The following is a 16,455-nucleotide window of genomic DNA, read 5'->3' as shown; positions in this document are numbered from 1 at the left end:
TATATTTTTTAATAAAAGATGAGCTATAATACATTTGTCCGTATTTGTGATTGAATACAGAGCTAATTCGTATTTGTAAAACAAACAAAATAATGCTTTAACTAAGTAAATTTAGCATATTTTGAATGTAATTGGATATCTTAGCTGAGAGTCGGTCCTGACACATATGATAAGCACTAACAAATTATGCAAGATACTGCATATTTGACACCACTCTGCAGCTCTTTATTGGTCAGGCCTGGCACTTGATAGTTTTGTGGAGTGGGTAGGTGTTCTGGGAGCACTCTTATACCTAACAAAACATGTCACCCAGCTCCTGGTGCAATCTACTGTCATCTCCCGTCTCGATTACTGCAATGCCCTTCTAACTGGTCTTCCAGGCTATACTGTGAGACTTCTTCAAATGGTCCAGAACGCAGAGGCGCGTCTGGTCTTCAATCAGCCTAAAAGAGGACACATCACCCCTCTGTTCATTGAGCTCCACTGGCTACCGCTAGCAGCACGCATCAAATTCAAATTGCTAACACTAGCATACAAAGTCCGAGATGGTACGGCTCCCATCTTCCTGAATCCTCTTGCAAAGGCTTATGTCTCTGCCCGGCCGCTCCGGTCATCACAGGGTCGTCGGCTAGCAGTGCCTACACCACGCTCAGGACAATCCAGACTCTTCTCATGTATCGTTCCACAAATGTGGGATGACCTACCGAGCACTACCAGGACTGCGGCTTCCTTTTCAATTTTCAAGAAACTCCTGAAGACCCTGCTCTTCAGAGAGCATCTTCTTAACTAGCACCCTCCCTGCATCCGTCCCCCCTCTCTACTGTCCACTCCTTGTTCCCTACTCTCCATGATTGATGTCAAGTTGTTGTTGTTATTGTTGTTGTTAGCCTCAAGGGCAACATGCCGATTATCACTTGTAAGTCGCTTTGGACAAAAGTGTCTGCTAAATACATAAACATAAGCATCTATTTTTTATTATTATTATTTTTTATGATTTCACCCAGTCAGCTATGGCTCAATTTATTCCCAACATAACAGGTGGATGGGGATATGCAACACTTTAAGGAATGCTTGACATTGAATTAGTTTATTTAAATAAATGTGCTTGCTTGTTAAATCATGATTAAGTGTTGCACAGTTTGTGGGTCTTAACCCTCTGATGCATGAATTATGAGATCTTCAGCCGTGATTTTTTAAACAATTTTTTTCATCCATCTTTAGGTGTGAATGAAACAAATTTCAACAAATATTTTTTGTAACATTTTGTTAATTTACAAATAATTTATTACATGTCCATCTCAGTGGACAACGTGCATTCTGAACATGAAATATGGTGGCTTGACTTACTTAAGTCCAAATGGAGGGGCTCACATGCAATAAAGTCTTCAAAAGCTGTGCTTAATAGCAAAAATAAAGTAATAACAATTTTGAGTACCTGTCCACTGTAGTGACCATTATGCATCAAAGGGTTAATCAATCAGAGAAAATGGCTGAACACACATTTTAAATGTAGAAGACGTGCTGCAGAGGCAAAGCAAAATGTAATTAAAAGTAGAAGCAGAGCATTCCTATGTGGTGTTCTCCTATGAGTTTAGGGTCATATTTCATATTAAATGAAATGAAAAAACAAACAAACTATAGAGCACCAAAAACGTCAGTGTTTGATTTTCATTCGAATTATGGAATTAAATGTATTGAAATGAAACAAGCTCCAATTGGGTTTTGGTAAACTGCTAATTTATAAAATTATTGCACCAAACATTTTGCAACACCTGTGTTCTTACTTTTGTAGGACCAGAGCAAGAACTAACTGATCAGGAGAGGTGTTATTAAAATAAAATGCTGATTTAACACCAGTTTGCATTTGTTGTGTCATTGATTTAACTGTAAAGTTAAACTACTGATGTCTCAGACCATGATCATAATCACATATGTCGTGACATAGCAGTTTTACTGAATATCTTGTTCTTTGGGTGAATATGTCTGCGTCTAGAGCTGCAGGGTGTAGCGCACCAAAAGGCCAAGGATCTCATCCAAAATGACCACTTGCAGGGCCAAACTGCTTCATACAGGCCAATCTGACACCGTGGTGCCGATATTCTTCACACATCCTGTGTGCGTCATGAGCCTCAAGGCTGCAAGATGCAGGACTTCTTATCTTTTACTCTCTGAATAAAGTTTATCTTCCCTGACATAAATTACTTTAAAACTTCATATAATCAGTCGAATGAACAATTTGTTTTAAATCCGAAGTGTTTGAAAAATTTGTCTTATACTTTACGTTAGTGACTGATGGGTTAAAATTAATACTTTTCCTGCAATTAGTCAATTCAGATCTTAAACTACACCAGATCAGTAGTTGTTGATTTTAATGTTAAAGGGACAATGTGTAGTTTTTACTATTAATTTATGGAAATATCCATCAAATTGTTGTTGAAAATGAATGAAATTAAGCCCAGTTGTTGAAAAATATTGGTGGCTTTGTAATATATAACCATAAAAATCAGGTCTACAATATATGGGTCTAAGTCTATGGGCGACGCCATATTAGATGCCATGTTTCCTTCTACGGGAGCCCATGATGATAAAATGCAAACTGACTTGTAACAAATGGTTACAAAACTTTTGCCATTCTTAACTCATTCACTGCCAGCTGATTCCTGATCAGAAAAGCCCTTCGCTGCCAGCGTTTTTCAGCGTTTTTCAGCGTTTTAACTTTTAAGAGTTACAGAACGTCGTGCGCTAGGATGATGTCAACGCCAAAACCAACAAAACAAAGAGTAGACTCACCTCTTAGCGTTTCGAGCGTAATCCTTTCTTTCATAATCCGTTGTCGAATTGTGATTGGCAGAAGCTTTTCTGGTTTGCGCTTGACTTTTTTTTTTACTGCAGCGGCCCAAAACGATCTCCTAACACATGAATTTTCTGCTTCCTGGTCACGTGACATGTGACGTACGAGGATGAAGATCAGCTTTAGAGCTGGGATGTTTGTTCTCACGGTGCGGGTGCTCGTTCCGTCGCCCACACTGTAAAAAAATGCAAATGACAACTTTAGTCGTCAATGACAGTTAATGAGTTAAATGTTGTTGTTTTAAACATTTACCTCTTCACTTGCCGCCAGTGATGAAAGAGAGTCTGATGTGCTCGAAATTTTGCTGAAGTTTGCACTCCCCGAGGCTTTTTGACCCTAATGGGCATCCGTTGGTAAGGTCTTACTCCAAGACAAAAATACTGCTTGCTTGCAACAATTTAGGTATCTACTGCCCCCTATCGCCAGGAAAAATACACACTGTCACTTTAAATCTATCAGTATTTTCACACATCCTAATGTTGTTAACATTTTTACATTCACTTCACAGTAATGTGTTATAACGTTTTCACTTCACATGACGAGTTAACCTCTAAGTCTCTGAATGAGGAAGTGAGGTATTTAGTAATGCCCTTTAATCTTGTCAAATTATGATTTGTCTAAATTAGTCAACAGCAATTGATAAAATCACTTCCTGATCTAGTCAGTTCTCCAGCCGCCTCCCGATTAGGCCGGTCGGGTGAGCAAGCATTTGGAACCATTCTCTCTTTTGACCAAGGTCACAGTCGCTCTGCAACGCTTGCGATTGATATCAGACACAACAACACCTCAGACGTCCAACCTGCAGACACTGGTTGCATCTCATGGCCTTGGAAATCTGAATTCGAAGGGAACTACAGCTCTTTGATATTCCTGTAGCGACGACATCCAGTGAACTCGTGCTGTCCTCCCTCCGCACCGTGGAGAGCGGCCGTCACACAAGGGTATGGTAGACTCTGCACGATTGTGTCGGATGGTTTTATCATAATCTCTAGCTTATTAAACCACACAGACAAACTGATTTTACAACCCAGACATCACAAGATCTCTCAGATACTTCACCAGGTTTTGCTACAAACATCTAGCTTACATTCCATCATTTCATTCATACTTTGTCATGTGTAATCATTAGTTTAAATTAATTTACCCTTGACTCTGTCTGAGTTAATATGAAGTATGTGTTCCCTGAATAGTCAAAGAACCTAGAGTAATATTAAATCAAATATTCAAAGACCAATCAGATCGATAATTCATATTTATATGGAATATCACATCTTATTGATCATTTAATAAATGCAACTAATCCTCACCGCTACAAGGGTTAAATCTATGAAGTAGTTAGAGTCTCTCTCCTCATTACAGGATTTCTGGATGGAACATTTCATCCCACTTACAAATATTCCCTCCTTTGACCTTTGCTGATGCTTACTTCATCATCTGACCTTCTTTGTTTTTCTCATTTGCTTCTCAGCAGGTTTTAGTCATGATTACCTAATTATGACGATTATGCATTTGTAATGTTTTGACCTTGTAGTTATAAAAGGAACCGAAGAGTGGAAGTGCTCTGATTGGGATGTATTTATAGAGCATTAATGTTGGTGTGGAGACTGCTGCTGCAGGAAAAAAAAAACTTCCAAAAAGACCGGAAATTTGTATTAAAGGGGACAAATCAAGACTTTTTTTTAAAGTATGGCAGTTCTATGATCGATACAAAACGTGTTTAGGAAGCTTGCACAAATTTGCACAATTTAAGTAGTTTTATTCTTGACAGTTTTAGTACCCTCCAGAATGAGCCACTCTGCCACTTTAAGAAAACAAGCTGGAGGTGGCCACGCCCACTCATCTCCTCATTGGTTGCGATAAGCTGAGAAGGTTTGATATTTGGGAGGGGCTCGGAATACAGCTTCTCTAGCAGTAGCTGCTCTCCTCCAGGTGAGATGTAATTTGTGATGTCACAAACGGGGATATTTTAAACTGGCCTGTTTTAGGTCCATAAATCCTAAAACCAAACACTGAAAGAAAATGGATGTACAGCTTTTTCCCCCCACATTTTGAGTTTATAGACAGAAGAGACTCAGATGGCTGCACAAAAGGAAGTTACATTATAAATTTTGCATGTTATGTCCTTATTAAAGAGGTCCTTCACTCATGTTTTTGATACATTTGCAGTAGTCTCTAGTAGAAATTAATGCTTTGTAACTCGTACTATGGAGAAATAAATCTCTGGCGCCTGTTTCAGCACGGAGAATTCAGTCAAAAAAGAAAGCTTCAGACGACAGAATTTGGTCGTATTTCCTGATATTTGGACATCGCGCCTCTGATTGGCTAACAACAATGTGACTACTACTGACTCTGTTTGCTCTACAACGTTGAGGTTTTATCTCCACAAATAACACAAATCTGGAGGAGTTCTGCCATGTGGTGGAGCTGTTAATGCGAACGGTTAGCTTCTAATAGCTGAGACGTTTTCTGCTGTTTCCTGGGTGCCAAAACAACAACAGCCTTCCCCGTCGGGACTCAATATGGGTGTGTAAGCAACAGCTTAACCTAGATCTTTAGAGCTTTTCAAATCCTACCGTCTATTTTCTACCAGAAGCTAAAGCAGGAAATATGTGTAGGACACAAGGAAGATATCCAGTCTGCATGTTAAACACTGATTATTTTCTAAAATAATAATAGCAGAACTAGTTCAAACCTGAAGGATTAAATTGTTCAAAATGTTTTAAACTTTCTCAGAATGAAATAAATCCAAAGCCATCTGATCTGCAAGGATTAAACTTCTTGTGAATTGGATAAAACAATAATAATGATTTGACAAAAAAAAGATTGCTAAAAATCTCTTCAGCCTAAACTTGCAGTTCCACATCTCACCAGCAGTGGGAAGAGTTCACCAAGAGAAAAGTCTCCCTGAGAGCTGAGATTAGAAACATTTGAAGGTAGAAACCCAGGAGGAGGTCTGATTTGTGAGGCCCTGAAGTAGCTTTTGTTCCACTGCAGTAATCTTATTTCAGCCACCTATCTTAAGGATCCGTTCTACCCCTGACCTTCTGTGTTGGTTCTGTCAGGACTGTGGATGATAAAGAGAGAAAACAGCTTGACTCCCAGAGTGCACATCTTTGTCTCCTGTCCCGCAAATGACAAACGACCTGCCTGTGCAGGAAATTATCAGACGGAAATCCACCTGATGCCCTCGGAAAAGATTTGCAGCCTGTTTCACGGACTGCAGCAAAAATCAATGTAATTCTAGTCTTTTCTTTAAATCTCACCTGAATTATTTGAATTTGCATTCTTTGATTTGAAGGAGATGTTTAAATAAGTTCAAATCTTTGAGCAATTGTACATGCTGGCAGCTAATAGCTAGCCTACCTGATATCCAGGACCTTTAGAGTGAGATGAATGACTCTTAACCTACAGTTCCTCTGCAAAAAAGGTAAGTTTTGCCAAAGCAAAATCCCTGAAATCTAATTTGCAATTGCAGATCCTGAGGGGGACTCAGTAAATTCATGATATTTTGCACAGAATCTTTAAAGGTGGTTAACTTTATTGCATGTTTCTGTATAATTACATTATAATGCAAGCCAGAAATTCAGCTGCTTGAGTCTCTCTGTGTGTGAGAGTGCAAGTAATTGTCTACATTAATTTAGATTTTGCTAAGTAAGAATATTTGATGTTCATTTTCCAGTCATTTGATCAGGTTTGCTCATTAAAAGGTATATATCATGACTTTTTTCTTGAGTAATAATAGTTCTAATGTCAAGAAAAATCAGGTTCATGTTCATTACACAAAAAATCCTCTCACATGAGGTGATTTCAGCAGTTTTATTCCTGACATTTTCAACACCTTCCAGAATGAGCCGTTTCAAGGCTCTGTCACTTTAAGAAAACAAACTAGAGCTTGCCCCGCTCAGACTGCTATTAGCTGACGAGTTCCGATATATGGGAGAGGCTTGGAGAAGAGCTGCTGCTCCGTCAGCCTGGAGAGGTGAGAGGTGGTTCTATGTTCATTTCCCCCTTGTGACATCACAAACAGGGACTTTTTTGAAAAGGCTATTTTTAGCCACAGAATTCCTAAAACCTAACACTGACAGAAAATGGATGGATGTTTTTTTTTATGTTTGGAGCATTTAGGCAGTAGAGACCTACATGGCGGCACAAAATGTGAGTTTTTCATATCTCCCCTTTTATAAATAAGAAAAAAAAATACATACGGTTTTAGAATGACATTAGGCTTTTGTCCTCACAGCTATGTGCTGTGAGGACAGCATATGTTCACTACATAGGGCAAATTCCAACTTTACAATAGAGACAGAAGTAGCTCAGGAGGTAGAACGGGCTGTCTAGTAATCAGAAGGTTGTAGGATCGTTCCCGGCTCTGACTAAACAATGCTGCTGTTGTGTCGTTGGGCAAGACACTTAACCAACCATGCTGTTGGTGGTTGGAGGAACCAGTGGTGCTAGTGTTTGGCAGGCCTCGCCTCTGTCAGTGTGTCTCAAGGCAGCTGTGGTTAACATCGTAGCTTATCACCACCAATGTGGGAGTGTGTGAATGACTGATTGTGTTGTGAAGCGCCTTGGGGGGTTGTAGAACCCTAAGAAGGTGCTACACAAATACAAGCCACTTACCGGTCACAAGTTATGCCAAATAAACTAAAGTATCTCAAAAGCTTTACCTCAGATCTGTGATACTTTGATATTTTGAGAGAGAGGAGAAGTAGCTGAAAACTTGAATGTACAATATGTGTTTGGTATGTAAAAGACTGAAAACGGATTCCAATATTTTCCATTATTAAAGGTGCAGTATGTAAGAATATACTGAGAATTTTACAGTCTGAAAATCCCAAAAGAGTCTAATGGTTCAGTCATTCTGAAAGGAAGGTTATACTGAAACATATTTCATATCCAGCTGGCTGTGGGGATTGTCAGTTTTTCTACTTTCAAAACAAAGGATGGAGGAACGTAACTGCTGTTTACCATCAGTGAGTGTGGGGTTGCCGTGTCTCCTGCGAGCTAATACTGCAGCGCCAACAATTGTAATTAGACAACGGCCGTCAAAAAATCTCCAGAGTTGTTTAAAGTGGTTGCAGTAACCACATTTTACCACAGGATGTCACTTTTACTTTATTTCTACATAATGCACCTTTAAATTTTTATTCCAATATCGACCAATATTAATGGTAGACCAATAATATTGAACAATCCCAATTTTAATATGTGAATTTAATCCAAAAAAATATATAACCAAAGCTTTTGGGCATCTAAACGAGTCAGCTCCCCATGCACACACCAGATGGTGACTGAACTAACCGGCCAGTCCCAGAAAGCCATTATTGTGTGTTTAAAACACGTTCAAGGACATATAATCCTAAATCATTTCCTCTCCAGAAATTCTGCCACACAAGCAGCTCACTGTTGATCAATGTTAATCTAAGATCCACCTCTGGATGTCAAGGCTAATGAAATATTTGTTACTTCATGTCCAGCTTGGGTTTAGCCTTTTATTTAACCTTCTTTACCAGATGATACATGTGCCTCCCAGCACCTGCTTCTCCACAGAGCCTGATGGGAGGTAGAAGGATGCAGAGGGCAGGCTAACAACACAGTAGGAGTCATGCTAATGCACACGTGTGATGGGAGGGGATTTTCAACACAAATCTGGGTGAGGTAACCATCTGAGAAATCCTATGTGCTCCTCCACAGCAAAAATGCTGTCAGAGTAATCCTCGTAGGAATATCTGCATGCAGATCTCACATCTGCACCTTTACAGCCTCCTATATATGTTGCATTGCTTTAACAGAGAACCAGTTCATGCAGAGAGGAGTTGCACACACTTCTTCTGACTCGAGTAGTGATTTGTATTCCACACACCCCTCAATTTTGATGATATTTCATCATTTTCTGTTCAGCATCAGGGCATGGCCTCGGGGAGCTGTAGGTCTTATCTACCATCAGTTTGACGTAGAGCAGTAATTTGAAGTTTTGCCCCCCCCCCAAAAAAATGAAGCAAGCTTGATGTTTTCAAATATCAGCACATAAAAAGAAGGATCTATCTTTGGCTAGAACTTCCAGATGAACTTTTGGCAGAAGAACACGTCCTCCTCTTTGACCCCTCTTCCATTTTGGGTCTGTTTCCTTCTTGTAGTCCGGTGCAGCTCGGTGAAGTACGGCAGTAACAATACCAGGGGTGAGGAGGTCTGAGTGCAGTGGGTTTGCTGTCAAATTGTTTTGTTTAAAAAAAGGATGATGATGATGAGTTCAGTCCTTCTTGTTTTATTCATTCGACTCTGTGGCTTCTGGATGAGCACCAAGAACACTTTGTTCGGTTTGTGGAGCAAAATTAAACCTATATTTACACAAATCCCAGAAAGTAAATTTACCTTCTAAATCCCACAAATAGAACATTAGTCTGATTTGAGGTGAAAATCTGAGTCTGGGAGCTGATTGCTGGTGTTTAAAATAAAAGACAAATAAGCTGAAAATCTGTAAGAATGATCTAAAAGTAACTTTCGTAACAATTGACATCAGAAACATGATAATGGTTTACTTATTCAAATTAATTTATTTAAATAAGCACCTTCTAGTGTTTCATATTCATCCCTCCCTTAAATCTACCTTTTGAATCAAATCAAGCAGAATCAACGACCTTTTGGAAAGGTGACAAAAAGAAATGAATGTGTATTTTCATCGTCTTCCAGATGATTTAGTTGTTTCTGACCATATCTGGATGTTACGTTATGATACTGTTGATAGAAAAACAGAAATTAAGGCTTTTGGCAGCTCTGCTGATACTTTACAGGTAGGACCAGGCTCCTCAACCCAGTTTTTTATTCATATAGTGAAAAATCTGGAGGCTGATAATGGATAATAATCAGAAAAATAGAAATGTGTAGCTTTTCCCACCTGAAGCAGCTCAAATTAAAGTGGTCCTAGGATTTAAAATCACATTTACCTTGTTGTTGTTGAATACAGGCAGCTTGGGGTGGCTAATGTAGCAAACCGAAAGTGCCTGTGTCGTCTCTGACCTGTTTTCCTCTGTAAATTAGTAATGTTGTAATGGCCACAAAGAAACGGTTCATTCTGACAAAGTTGACTTAAGGCATCATCAGCTTAGACACTTCCCCTTAACCCATTTCTACTATATTTAAACGTTGGTCATTTTAATGCTAACTGCAGAACAATGCTAGTGCAGCAGGGTGATCGTTTGCAGCTGGGGGATGCTGCTTAACCAATCACCTGTTGAGGGCACCCTCTTATAAGGGCAGGGGTTTGTTCCCGCGGGTGATTGCCTCTCACTAAACTTGGCGTTTACTTTTGGGTTGTCGAGCTGGTCGTGTATGTGGCAGGGCTTGGAACTCTCTGCTCAAACTTGGTGGCTGGTGTCTGACCAATCAGCTCTGGGACATACCCGTGTTTTGCCGGCTCAGGTGGGCAAACCAACGTCTCTGCTCGGAACCCGGCTCCACCAACATGTTATATTTCAACCCATTTTCTAAAGTGCAGCATTATGTTAAATGCACTGGGTTTTACCCTATTACATTTAAATATCATGGCTAAACAGTACATGTTAAAATCTAAGCTCAGCTCGGCAGTGACCTAAAATACATAAATATAATTTTACTTACTGAAAAAAATGAAGTGAAGATTGGAACTGCAATTTTTGGTACTTCCGGGTTGGCCTCAATTTTTGAGCCGCATTGTGGGGGCTTGGTTAAAACCTACCTACCTTGTTGTTCGTCCTTTTATCAAAACTTATTTTGAGCCTGAGAGGGTTAAATCTATGTGATGCTGCTGTGCTTTATCATGTAGCTTACACTGTTTTATGGAACTTTGAATTTGTAGTATTTAAAGGGCCTTTTAAAGAAGGATGGATTGGACTGGAGAAATACACCATAACACCATGTGCATGTATATTTGGACATTGGTGTCATGAATCTTAATTCAACAGACTGTTGGACAACAAAAGCTCTGCATGGCTGAAAACAGAAGACTGGAAACAGTTGACTGTTCAAATAGAGTTTTACTGAAAAACCACAGAGACCATCTGTGCAAAGAGCAGGACGTTGTGATGTAAAGTTGTCTGGGCAGAGCAATCGTATTGATTTAGTTTGGTCATGATGAACAAGGATAAAATACATAAATAGTATATAATAAAGTCTTTAAATGATTTGCTGCCTCAGAAACTGGATCCAGTTTGAAATTACAGATTCTTTGAACAGGTGAGACTAGCAGTGGTGCCTGACAGAGAACCCTGTTAAATGAATGAGACAAATATATTTAATTTGGTCCTTTTTAATGAGGAGAATGATCTAATATTAAAGTCTGTGAAAGTAAGTGAAACCCCGGGGTTAGCGAGTGACTTGAAGGTAAAATTTGATCAAATGTGAGCGGGAATGAATACTTTAAAGTGTTAGATAACGCTGGTGCAAGTGTATCAAAGTAGATTACCAAGGGCCTCAGAAACAGGCTGAAACTGTCACGACACCACCTCTAGAGAGGTTGGACTCCACCAATCCAGAATAATATCTATCATGTACAAATGGAGAAAATTTAATACCATTGTTGCTCCATCCCGAAGTGTTCCATCTCAGTCACGGAGGATTTTGTGATAACCGCAAAGTAACTGAATGCTTTTCGTGCACTGGCTATGGACATCAGACAGTTTTGGGTTGTTTTGACACCCCTAGTGTTTGTTTTAGACCACTGTAGGAAAACAGTTTTCCCTTACCCCTCTATGTGCGTTCATATTCTCAAACCAGCTGACCTCATATTTTCTCATTTCTTTCTTTATTGAACATGTAAATCTATAGACAGATTAAAGTATTCAAAAAGTAAATGGCCTGTATTTGACATAGCGCCTTCTAGAGTCATGGAACCCCCAAGGCGCTTTACAACACAGTCATTCACCCATTCACACACTGATGGTGATGAGCTACGATGTAGCCACAGCTGCCCTGGGGTGCACTGACAGAGGCAAGGCTTATATAATCCCCCCCCCCCCCCCCACCACCCCCCAATCAAATTTCAAGGAAGATAAAACAAAAAAATTATTTTCCCTACACTGAGTGTCATAGCCATTTTCTTATAACATGTTTTCTCCTCGATCACACAAACAAAATTTACATTTTTTTATGTCCCCCCCCCTTCCAATATTCACAGCTCCCAGTTCACCAGAAATAAAATGCAACACCTTTACAACTTTTCCTCCTCCTCCATGTAATTAATTAGTATAATATTTTTATACTTCTCTTTAAACTTCTGCAATGTGGGACTTTACTTTAGATCCCCACTTAGCTTATTCCGAACTTTTACACCCATAACAGAAATACAAAATGACTTTAATGTTGTTCTAAAATATGTATGCCTAAAGTTAAGTTTGCACCTGAAATTATATACGTCATCTGGTTTTATAAATAGCATTAATAATTTGCTTGGTAATAATTTCCTATGCACTTCATACATGAACGTCGCTGTTTATAGTTGAAGTAAATTTTCAAATTTTAGTATTTTTGAATATATAAATAACGGATTAGTGTGTTCTCTAAATCTAACATTGTGAACGACTCTCAGGGCTCTTTTCTGTATGATAGACAAGGGTACAATAGATGTTTTATAAGTGTTACCCCATACCTCTACACAGTAAATAGGATGGGGATAAATCAATGAATAATAAAGGACATGGAGTGATTTATAATCCAAGTACTGTCGAGCTTTATTCATAATGTAGATGCTTCTCGCAACCTTATTATATACATGTTTAATTTGTGGTTTCCAACTATTAAAATTACAATTGGATAATCATGAGGTCTGCATCTAGTTTGAGTCTTTCTTGGTCTCTGAGTCCTCAACATTCAGAAAACGCATTCCAAATGTTGTCTCTAGTTTCGCCCCTCTTTCGGTCGGACATCGTTTTTGTCTTAGTGATGTGACATTCATGAACGAATTGAATCTTTTGAACGGGTTTTCAAAGTGAACGATGAGAGCCGAGTCCCTGTAGAGTCCCCACTCTCTTGGCTTTGCTTTGTTCAAAGGAGCCAGTCTTTTGAGCGGCTCTTTGAGGTAAACAACCAACTAATGAACAGCTCCCATGAAAGACTCATAAATCCCATCACTATTTTGCCTCTTTCATCAGATAAAGGTAAAGTTGTTCCTTTGGAGGATCCGCCAAGACAAACACAACACAGTAAATGCCAACATTGTCTACCTCGCCTGTTCTGAGACGTGAACATGGATGGCTATAAGGTATTAATGCTTCTTGTGAGGTACGTGATGGAGTGGAGGGGGTTGAGAAAAAATTAATTTACCCTGTAGAGCTTTTTATCACTTATGGCGAGTTCACACTGGTGAGTCAGTCAAGACCGGTAGTAGTCTCCGCTGCGGAGCGGCATCTCCACTGTCCTCCTCGCTGGACTCACAAGATCACAAAATCTTTCAAGACTTCGAAGGTCATGCTTCGACGATTTATGCCATCCGCCATAAGAAGGAGATCATGTTTGATATCACTGTTTAGTATCACAATTAAAGCCATGAAAAACACCCCGTTGCACTTCTCCAGAGATAATGAGAGCAAATAAGCCTTTAGGTCACATGTAATGCACATAGATCAGAAATAGCATCACTGCAGTGGTCTTTTATTTTGAAAAATTCTGGATAATTTACACTGAAACTGTGTGTGATTTCCTGTCTAGTCTTATAAGAACCACGGACACTGACGTGTATCAAAAACACCCCCACCCAGACGGCCCCGTGTGGGGATCTGGGCAGGGCCTTGGGGGTCGGGTCCTGACATGTATGCTGCCGGGAACATGCAGCAGTTCCTGGCCCGGGTTCAGGGGCCTCGGGTAGACCTTGGCTACTCTGCTGTCCCATCACAGGGGAGGGGGAGGTCCAGGAGGGGTGGACCCAACCTTACCTGGATGTCCTATGTCTTATATATTCCTGAAGTTGTGCAAATGCAGGGATGGGCATAGAAATTCTGCTGGGGTGGAGCTGGGTTGGTGCCCTCGGACTCCGTGAGGCTCTGCAGTGCTGCTGCTTTGGGCCCTGGCAGGATGGGCTGGGGTCTCCATGCCCTGGGTGGCATTTTGACAACAGAGGTGCCTATTGGGACCAGTGGGGGAGCTGGCTCCCTGGAAGGCTAAGCCCAACCAGCCATTCCTCCCCATCCCTGCATATTTTTCTCCTCCTGCTCCCTCACATCATCACACAAACATGTACATAGGACCTTGGGGAGTGGACAAGTCAGGGAGTGCGGGTATGGACCCCATTTCCGCATTCCTGTGGCAACCTGCCCCCATTTTTATTTGCACCTTAAACACTTCCACAGACAACATTCCACGCAAACACACACTTAGGGCCTTGGGAGTGAGCACATTCAATGGCACTTGGCAGGGGGATTTCTCAGCCTCTTCCCGAGTGCCGGTGCCCACTTCCAATTTTAAACTGCACTTAGACACCGAGGGCTGTAGGTGTAAGTGGGGTGGTGCGGTGGCATCAGCTGGCATAGGCCAGACAATGCCCGCACTGCCCGCTCACCACAGCCATGGAATACACCTCATCAACACACAACACTATATTGGAGCAGGCGGGGGGAGACTAGGGGTCTTAGCACACCTCTGTTGTTGCTTGGCTTCCTGGGGCTGGAGGCTAGGAGGGAGATCTGGCCGTCTGTTTGGGGTCTGGGGTGGTGGGTTGCTGTGCTCAGCGTTGGGCGAGGGAGCCTGCTCATCAGCACCCCAGCAGAAAGGGTCAAACTCTGGGAACCGGTAATGGTTGTACCCCATGTGCAGCAGTACCGGGACCAGAGTGAATAGGGTGTGTATGGGGAGCATGAGTGGGTGTCCGGTGTGCAGTTTTGTAAGTCTTGGGTTGTATGTGCATGTGTGAGCATGAGGGAGGGAGTGTGTGACTGTGTTTGTGTATGACTGTATATGTCAGGTGGGGCCTTTGACTCCTCTCTTCTCCTGGGACTTCTTTTGATGATATAGATCTTTGCCTCCCCTCCCCCTGTCACACCTGGTGTGAGGGGTTGTGCCTTGGTCTGCCTGAGTGTTCGTGGCTCCCGGGTCAGGGGGTTTAAGATTTTTGGCCTCTGCCTGATCAATCCCGGTGGCTGCCTGGTGGGGTCTGGGTTCCCTTGGCTCTGCTGGGTCCCTGGCGGGGGTGGTCGCCCCGGGGTCCCGGGTCGCTGGGTCCCGGGTCGCTGGGTCCCGGGCTCGGCCGGCTAGGGGGTGGGAGGCTGCGGGCGGGCCTGTGGGCTTGCCGCTGATATCTCCCGGGACTCTGCCGGCTGCTGGTTGTGGCCCCCCGGGGCGATCCTCTGTGCCTCTCGAGGGGGGCGGCGGCCTTTCTGGTTGCAGTCTCCTTGGGGTTTCTGTGTTCTGGGGCAGCGCCTGGATCTCTGAGACTTGGAGCTCCCCCCGTCTCCTGCACATCTTTAGGGGCAGATCTGTGGTCCCTCACACTCTCTATTGGACGTCTCTGTAGAGAAACCGTACATATTCAAGCGCGTGTACACACACAGGTGCTCACCTGGTGCTCTCATAAGTATGGACTTGGGCACATTCAACATATGTCTTAAGGCTGTCGTTGCCACTAAATGCACTATGATTTCTTATCGTGTTATTGTTCGGTTAAACAATGTTGATTTTATATTTCATCATCAGGCTGATGCAGTGATAGCTTGCTCCTGATGTATTGTTGTGTGTCCCATTTTTTTCTATTCTTTCTCTTTCTGCAGGTCTTGATGCAGACTCTTGTTCATTATTGTTTATTTTTGTGGACCCCCCCCCCCTTCCCCCCTCTCTCCCCACCTTTTGTCTTTTCCTTTCTCTTTCACCTCTGTCTCCGTGTCTGGTCGGAATTAAAAAGCATTCAAAAACAATAACAATAAAGTTTTAAGTATCAGGCGTGACATTAAAAGCAGATGCTGTGATGCTCCATCTGAGAGTAAATCTGTAAGGCTTGTCACCAGCATTCAGCCATCAATTCTGTTTGTTTCACAGCCAGACAGGACATGGTAAAAAAAAAAAAAAGAAAAGTTGACATCTAGAAATTTGGACCAGCAAGTGGGGTTAACCATCTAACTAGCAGGTAAACCGCTTGGTGGAAAATATTTCTGTCCACTTATTCAATTAAAAAATTAACCAACTAAAGAATTCTTATATGGGAAATATTAAAAATTTATATTACCATTTAAAATTGAATATCATTACAAGATTTTCTGCCCAAAATAAACCAAAAAAGGCTGAGGATGTAAACTTTAAGCAGGTCTTAATCTGTGGGTGAAAGTTCTCAGCGACCCAGCTTTGACACAGCTGAGTCCAACACCACCTTTGTGATAGAAAACCCATATTTCCTCACGTTACAGTTGCATGAAAATATAATAAATTACATTTATAACTAATTATTTTATAGAAAACTGTTTTATTTGAAGGAAAAAACAAACTTTTGTGCTGTATTTGTCACGTTTAGGAGAGGAGGTTGGACCCAGGATGCAGAAGTACCCAGAACGACTCAAAGGCAGGAGAGGTTTTAAGAAAAACAAGTCCTTTATTTAAGGAGGATGTGCTGAAAAGTCCAAAGCACAAAATAAGACTGATACTCAAAAAAA

Source organism: Nothobranchius furzeri, chromosome 5 (assembly GCF_043380555.1).
Source record: "Nothobranchius furzeri strain GRZ-AD chromosome 5, NfurGRZ-RIMD1, whole genome shotgun sequence".
NCBI classification, from domain to species: domain Eukaryota; kingdom Metazoa; phylum Chordata; class Actinopteri; order Cyprinodontiformes; family Nothobranchiidae; genus Nothobranchius; species Nothobranchius furzeri.
This window is presented reverse-complemented; position numbering follows the sequence as displayed.